This window comes from Limulus polyphemus, unplaced genomic scaffold, assembly GCF_000517525.1.
Source record: "Limulus polyphemus unplaced genomic scaffold, Limulus_polyphemus-2.1.2 Scaffold1309, whole genome shotgun sequence".
Taxonomy (NCBI): Eukaryota; Metazoa; Arthropoda; class Merostomata; order Xiphosura; family Limulidae; genus Limulus; species Limulus polyphemus.
In genome coordinates this window covers 21,470-29,735 of record NW_013666919.1, presented here as the reverse complement: position 1 = coordinate 29,735, position 8,266 = coordinate 21,470, and the positions used below count along the sequence as shown (strand labels likewise).

Here is an 8,266-nt window from a genome sequence, read left to right as displayed (position 1 = left end):
ACACACACACACACACACACACACACACACACACACATATATATATATATATATATATATATTTTTTTTACTTTCTTTTTTGGTTATTCTCTTTGTCCATTCAAGTAATTACTTTGGCTGATGAGGTCTATCTGTGACACCAAACTTGACAGGTCAAGTATAAAATGACCTAACTCAGTCATACTCACCTTGTTCCACAAAAAAACATATCTTTTCCTATTATATTTAAACCTAATAATTTCAATGAAGTATAAAATGATAAAGCAAGGTTTTGCAAGCTTTTAAAAACAACAACAATAGGACTGTAATAGTGATAGAAGTTCTAGCAACATATCACCAAACTAAGCTTTTATCACTTTGTTCCAATCTCTACACAAGTCTCAAACTGAAATGGAAGCCATATTAGCTTATACAGTTAAAAAATATATAGAAAAAGAACTTTCATTACACGTTTACATCACTATCCTATGATTTCTCAAGATTGAGATAAGAGCCATACAAAATTTAAAAACAGTGATTGGCTAAAACCAGTAAAAATGTACTTTTACTGAAGTTAAAGGTTCAAATTAGTGCTATTTTGTTCAACACTATTTTACCTTTCTCCTAGGGAACTATAATTACCATATTATTCACAGAAACATTTCAAGAAATTCACAAAATGTTTTTGTTTGTAATATGCTGAAATAAATCCAAAATCAAAATTAGCTTTTTTTATGTTAATAAATAAAGCTTTATTGAAATAATTTTAACTCTGAAGTCATCATTTTATTATTGTGAAACAATAGCTTTCTTAATTCAATGGTGTAATTTTGTACTCAATGAGGAATACAGGCACCATATAGTTAACAATTCTGGTTGCCTAGTTGTGTCCACATCCTGGAAATTGCATTGTATGATAACTTAAAGTCAACAGTAACAGATTATGAGCATATACATCTTAAACCATGCCAGTAGCTCTGTTGGCTTTGGTCATGAGTGATTTCAGTGAGCTTTTTCTTAGTGAAAGATTAGATCAGAAACAAAGAATGAGAAAAAATTAAACATGACAATCATATTAGATTGTCCAGGAAAGCCATAAAATCCATCTAATACTAAAATCATACATAAATGACCCATCAAACAAAAGTGTGCAAACAACAAACACATGCCAGATATCATGCACAATAATATTTGTTACTATTTTGAAATTTAAAAATTATGCATACTCAAAAATCCTAGATTTCTAATATATTTTATTCAGTATATGAACAAAAAAGTTTCATAACATGCTAAACAAATTGTAAAAAAAATTCTGGAAGAAATTAGTTATCACATGATATAATCATAAAATCAGAATATATTTTTTATATCAAAATATAAAAATAAACTTGTTCACAATTATTAGTTTCACTGGGTATAGACTTGACAAAGTTTCAAGTCAATTAAAATATTTAGAACAACTCCTTTGGTTAACATACACAAGTAGTTTCATTAGTTTGAAACTTCAACAAACTAAATTCAAGTATGGACATACAGCTATTCAATGCCTTAACCCTAACACTATTTCATTATTTAAAGAACTTGAAGTGCAAAGATTTTTAACAAAAATAAGATAACGGCAGTAATTTTATCAAGTTTAAAGATACTGTTTAAGAGAATGGAGAATTTCAAAATGTCTTAATGGACTTCCTGCACCTGTTTAATGAGATTCTAAGGGAATAATACCAAAGTATTCAATTTCAACATAAGTTAAAAAATTGAAAAAAATAGCAACAGCCAGGTTTGACACTCAAGGATTCAGAAATGGCTGATCCTAACTTAGGGAGACAGAAACCAGACAGTATCCTAATGCCTACACACATCTAATCTTTAACAGAAAGATGGGACTGACTTAATTTTATAATGCACCCACAGCTGAAAATGGAAAGCATGTTTAGTAGCATACTGAAAGCTCAAATCTTGGACCCTTATCCTTACTTCAGCTTTCTAACAATTTGGTCATACCTTGTCTAAATACAATGGCCAAAGAAATGTATGTTAACACTTTCCTACATTGAAAATGTATTTCTGATAAATTCTTACCTCTACTCACACAACAGCTTTTCTCAACTTGTACTACCCTCTATATGCACAATTTTCGTTTGCCAATAGCCTTGATACTCCCACCTTTACATGAGACATGTTTTTACATGAGACAGATGTGTGATAGCATGCAAATGAAGATGCAACAACCCTCTACCAATAGGAATGCAATACAACTCCTAGCACAGCTGACTCCCTCTATGCAACTTAGCTCAACTTCTTTTCGAGATTGAACAACATAAAAAGAAAAAGACACTGGAAGAGGGGAGGAAGGGTGAAAAGTGTAAGCAGAAGTAAGAATCTATCGGGAATACATTTTCAGTGTAGGATAATGTTAATTTCCAATACAATATTTTACCTCCCCTCACATAACAGCTAGAATCCCACTCTGACCTGGTAAAGGGTCCAGTGTAACATAATCTAGATGATCCCTCTTCAGAAAGTGCTTAAAGGAACCATGGAAGAGAGCAGTGCAAACCATATAACAGTGGAGAGCCCAGACAGGACATAAAAGGCAAACCAGATTGGAACAAGAATAAAGGTGAGAAATGGAAGGAAGAGAAATGAGAGTGAAGGCAAATTCACCCTCACATACAACCAAAGTTTTGGGCAGGAAAAACCAATCCGGGTAAAGGATGACATAGGACTGATGATATAATAAGCAAAAGACATTGAGAGCAAACAAATCTGAACATCGACATGCCAGTAGGAGAAGGAAAAAGGTCTTTAAGGAGAGATGATTAAGGAACAGGAAGACAGGGACTAGAAAGTGGAGGAGTGAGGTCATGGAGAATAACACTGATGTTCCAATCAGGCAGGGTGGTAGGATGCAAGGGGTGGCAAAGGCAGAAGGAATGAAATAAATGGGTGAGTACCAGAGAAGCGAAGACACACTGAAATATTGGGAAGCTGAAGGTGGCTGACAATGCTACTTGATAATTAGTAATAGTGGATACCAACAGCCCCTTGTCAAAAGCAGGACAGAATGGAAAACCATGATGAGAAGACCAACAATGGCAGACATACTACTTATATTTGTAAATTGACATGGAGGAAGGGCACACTGAATTGGAAATTGAAAAGCAACCCTTGGGGATAGTCCGGCCTGTCTGCTAAGGAACTGGATAAAAGTCACATGTGAAGATAGTGCATGGGAAGGGAAGGATGTAGCACACCCAAATGAGGTTGTCTGAGGAGGGTGGGTGAGAGGGGAACCACAACCACAACTGAATGGCCAACATGGTACCACCAAGAGGATTTGACACAGTGATTTGTACAACAGATGGGAGGATATGCATAAAGATAATGGTCTCCCACCAATCCTGACTGAGGGCATCAACAGCTACAGTCAAAAGATGAAGAATAGAAGACCAAAACTTGGAAAGCTTGGAATTCAGATGGGTGGCAAATGCATCCAATTCTGGAGTACCCCACTGTGAAAACAGTCAACTGAGGGTCAAGGGACTACTCCATGGGAGAATCTTGTCAGAGCGCAATAACTGATCCATGACCAGGTTCAGGGCACCTGATATATGACATGCCATCAAACGGATGTGATGGTTGTGGGCCCAAAACAGGAGGTTCAACATGTGGAAACAGAGAGACCTCAAACAACTGCCCCCTTGCCAAGTGATGCATCAGACAACCATAGAATTGTTGGAGTAAATCACAACTGACCAGTTCCAGAGAGATGGAAGGAAAGCCTGATAAACAGCTACAGACAAACATCCTGAAATTTCCTGTATGTCCAGATATGCACATCAACCTGAAAGAGAGGCATATGAGAAGAGGTTCACCTTTGGAGAAGGAGGAGGAAGAGGAACACCCACTGTGGTGGTGTCTCAATTCAACCATCAGGCAATGTTCAGATGCAGGGAAGGAGGGAGATGGATAAGGGTGTCCAAGGGATCCTAAACAAGGTTCCACTGATTGTGTAAAGCCCACTGAAGAGGTTGCATGTGGGCTCAACTGAGGGCCTCCAAAGAAGCTTATGTTCCCAAAAGAGACAGAACCTCTCATGCAGTTGGAGAAGAAGCAGAGGATAGTCCAAACCAGATGCTCCATAGAATGCAGATGAAGGGGAGAACGTTGGACCTGGCTGAGACAGGAATTGAAAAATACCCAAGATGAAAAAGGTACTGAGTGGTGGAGAGGAAGGACTTCTCCACCTTGACCAACCAACCTACCAATGTACTTGCTCGAAGAAGAAACTGAGTGGAAGGGAAGAGGGGGCATGCAAAGGAGCTAGAAGCAGCCAGTCTTCCATGTAATGGTGGAAACAAAGGCCCCTGGAATGGGGAAGATGGACGAAGGCCTTGACTACCTAACAAAAAAACGTAGTGAGCTGAAGCCAGCACAAGTGGAAGAGCCCAGAACTGGTAGACCCAACCCCAATGGGCAAAATAAAGAAAGTGTTAGGATGCTAGGGAGATGGGAATGGGGAAGTAAGCATCCAAGACATCTACCTTCTTCATCCGCAGGCCAGGAATGAAAACTCATTGAAGAGATAGGTACGACTCCATGGTGAATCAACGAAATGGTTCAAGGAAGAAAGATCGATGATGGGGCACCAGGCCAAAGTCTTCTTGGAGACAATGAACAAACAGGAATAGAAACCTAGCTGAGAAGAATCCACCCACTGTACAGCACCTTTGTGAAGAAAGCTAAGAACCACCTCAGACAGATGCTGTTGGAAATGGGAGAAGGAAACAGGATGAGGAGACAGAGGAGAAAGGGAAGAAAAATGAACCCTTCTGAGAGAACCTGCAGAACTCAAGTGTCTATGTTGAAAGAAACCCACACTGTGGATCCCACTGAACATGTACCTAGCATATAGTCACCGAGAAGTGCTGAAGGCATTGATCTAAAAACCAACGGTTGACCTCGAAGACTCTTGAAGCTGGAACAAGTAAAGGAGAGGAAGGAGGGGGACAAGACATGGGAAGAGACTCAAAAAATAGTTGAGGCAAACAGGAAGCCAATGAGGAAATGGAAGCATGCAAATGGGCAGACTAGACTGTGGATTCTAATGAGATGGGAACACACACACACACCCAAAACATTTTATCTTAACCCTATGGTCTCCAGCTACATTCTCACAGTGAAGGTAACGTTGCTCTTGTCATATTTCGTTACCATAATAAACGTAGTTAATGAAATTGTTTACAATATTACAAGAATGTTCCTAAAAGTATGAATTTTCAGAAAAATTAAATATTTAATTTTGATTTTTTTCTACTATTTATACTAAAAATTTTTTTACTTGATGTAGTTATTTGCACTCACACTCTGAATTGTTCACCTCCAAGGTGATTTTTATATTAAGTATAAAAATAATATATTTTATCTTACAGTTTTCACATTTCTTTTGCATAATCTCTAGAACCTCATAAGTGAATACCAGAAGTTTCTTTAAAATCAATGTTTACATTTTATTTCCATCTTCTCTACTATATCTCCTACTCTATCTATTATCTTCAACATACAGTGTAATGAAATGTTTCAAATTAACAAATGAAAATATGTACATACATTTCAACTCTTTGTAGAAATTCACTAGAATAGTCTTCTTTGTGTCATAAGCATAATTTCATGTCTTTACCTTTACACTAGTCTATTTCTAATTTTCCTTTCAAATTATTTGTCTATTATTAATTATGATGATAAGCCAAAGGATGCCTGGGTTTCTATGAACTTATTTTGGCAGACTCCACGCAGAGACTCTTTGCTAAAACAAGATGGCGCTTATACATGTGCTGTGTTTATAATCCAGGTGACAAGTTAAACATACAAAAATCATCAAATCTTTCAATATGCATTTTAACAGATAAATAATACATAATTAATTAAAATATAAAAGTAAAACCTAAATGCAATCTAACAGTCTATCAAACTAATACATATAAGGTGAGAAAACACTGTCAAGAGCTATAGACACCTCGACAGAACAATGGACTTGGCTTCATATCATCCCATTTGAAAACAAAAGTATAAACGTGCATTATGATTAAGATAACGACCTTCAAGAGTGAAATCTGCTCTTTCTATTGGTTATAAGCATGCCATACCACTTCAAACTATTGCATAGCAACACAGATTCAACTTTGCAAGTTGGCTTTGCTGACCTTAAACTAAGAAAATACTGACAACGTTTTTTTTTTGGGGGGGGGGGAGAAATTCTTCAAAGTAATGGAGATGATAATGTAAAATACATGCATGTGTACTTTGGGAAACCTATACAGTGGAGACATACAGTTTCTTCCCTACCAGCTCTTAAAGTTGGGAAATTGTAACTGTGAGCTGATCACGTGACAGCAAAAACTGAAGTTCTACTTGTTTTTTTAGATGTTTCTTTTGAAATAAAGGAATAAAAACTTTGATACCATAAAACTTTAAATTATAGCATACTTGATAATAATAATTTCATTAAAATACATTGATAGTAAAGTGGTTTAATTAAACTTTGAATGTAATGCAGTACCAATGCAGAAAGGAATTTCAAAATGGCACTGGAAGGGAATAGGGTTAAAAATGGAGCCATATGTAAATCCCATGAGGGTGGGGATAAATGGACACAGGACGAAAGGGCATCCTGACCCAAAAGATCCCAACTACAGAGGAGCAATGTTTGGAGGGAAAGAGTGGAAGAGGAGAATTATGCAAAGTGGAAAACATCAGGGCACGAGTCTCCACCAAAAACCTCTCAGAGGAACAATGAAGGGCCTCAGACAAAAAGCGAGTGAAGGAGAGAGGATAAGGTGAATCAGATACTAGAGAACTGAGATTGGGAAAACATGTCTGAAGAATTAAGATCCAAATCCCACAGAGGTAGAAGAAAATACACCTGCTGTAAGTCAAGAAAAGGAAAATCCAATCAATGGTAATCCAAAGCATAGGCTTCTGTATTATGTGGGGGTCAGGGCATACTGACCTAAGAATGTAATTGCTCCACAAACCTATAGGCATGAACCCCAATGTCCACTGAGGGGGGGTAAGGGGGGACAAGGGTGTCTCACTTAAAAGGGAAAGAGAGAAATCAATGAAAATGGGAGACAAGGACAAAACACAACAAACCTAGTTGATGAACTCCAGGAAAGGAGAATGAGGCCTGGGTGTATCCACTGGAGCTAAACATGACTGAGTGGCATAGAATGGAGGAGGAAACAGGCTGCTGAAATCATCATCCTCTTGTTCAGGTACCCAAGGCATGACAGGATAATCTTCAGGCAAATCTGAAGTTTACATAAAAAGTAGCTAACTTTTGGCGAACCAAGGCCATGACCTCTTCTGCCGATATCTGGAGACCCGAAGCCATTGTAGATGAAGTATGGGTAATAGCTGTATGAACAGCAGTAGTTGTAACAGTAACATTAAATTCTGAATTCATGATAACTATGAGTGGAAATAAAGAAAAATCCACACAGTTGAAACCACAAAAACATTATTCAAGACACATAATATTAACATGTACAAACAAAAAATTAGAAAACTGAAGTGTAACAAATTAAAAAAAAAGTTCTCCTAAAAACAAGTAACTGATTGAAATTCTGTGAGTAAAGTTTGAGAAAAATATTTCTGAACATCATGAGTGCCAATCGAGAAGCGAAGTTGAACTAAACTGCTGAGAGATAGTCAGCTGTGCTAGGAGTTGTGTTGCACTCCTGTTGGTAGAAGGTTGTTGCATGCTATCATGTAGCTGCCTCATATGAAAATATGCGAGGGTTGGTGGAAGTATCAAGGCTGGTGGTGAGAAAATATCTGCACATATAGAGAGCAGTACAAGTTGAGAAAAGTTGTTATGTGAGAAGAAGTAAGATATCATATTGGAATTTTCATTTTCATTTTGGATTATGAAAACTTCATTTTCTGCAATGACTTGTATTGGACACTTGTAATTTATTTCTTTAGAAGCACAATACCTTTACAATTACATGCAACAACTTCCTAAAAAAACAAAAATCAAATGAATAACAAAAATAATTTTATAATTTTTCCATTTTAAGTTCCTTTATGTGCTCTAAATTTGATAATTATACATATAAACTATAAGGACAATTTGTTTTATTATACTACTAGCTGAGTTACCTGGCGTTGCACGGTGAAAACTTATATTTGAGTTATATAACGCTTTCTATGTGCAAAACATGCTTATGTTTGTATGTTTATTACAAAAAAATGGCACAATAATCATTAATTGTCAATTTTT

At 36.8% G+C, this 8,266-nt stretch overlaps 1 protein-coding gene across 1 annotated transcript in view; it reads right to left on the bottom strand.

Moving 5' to 3' along the window:
• LOC106463038 overlaps positions 1–8,266 on the bottom strand; it is a 58,930-nt gene that overhangs the window by 30,028 nt on the left and 20,636 nt on the right. The gene's annotated exons all lie outside the window — the stretch shown is intronic.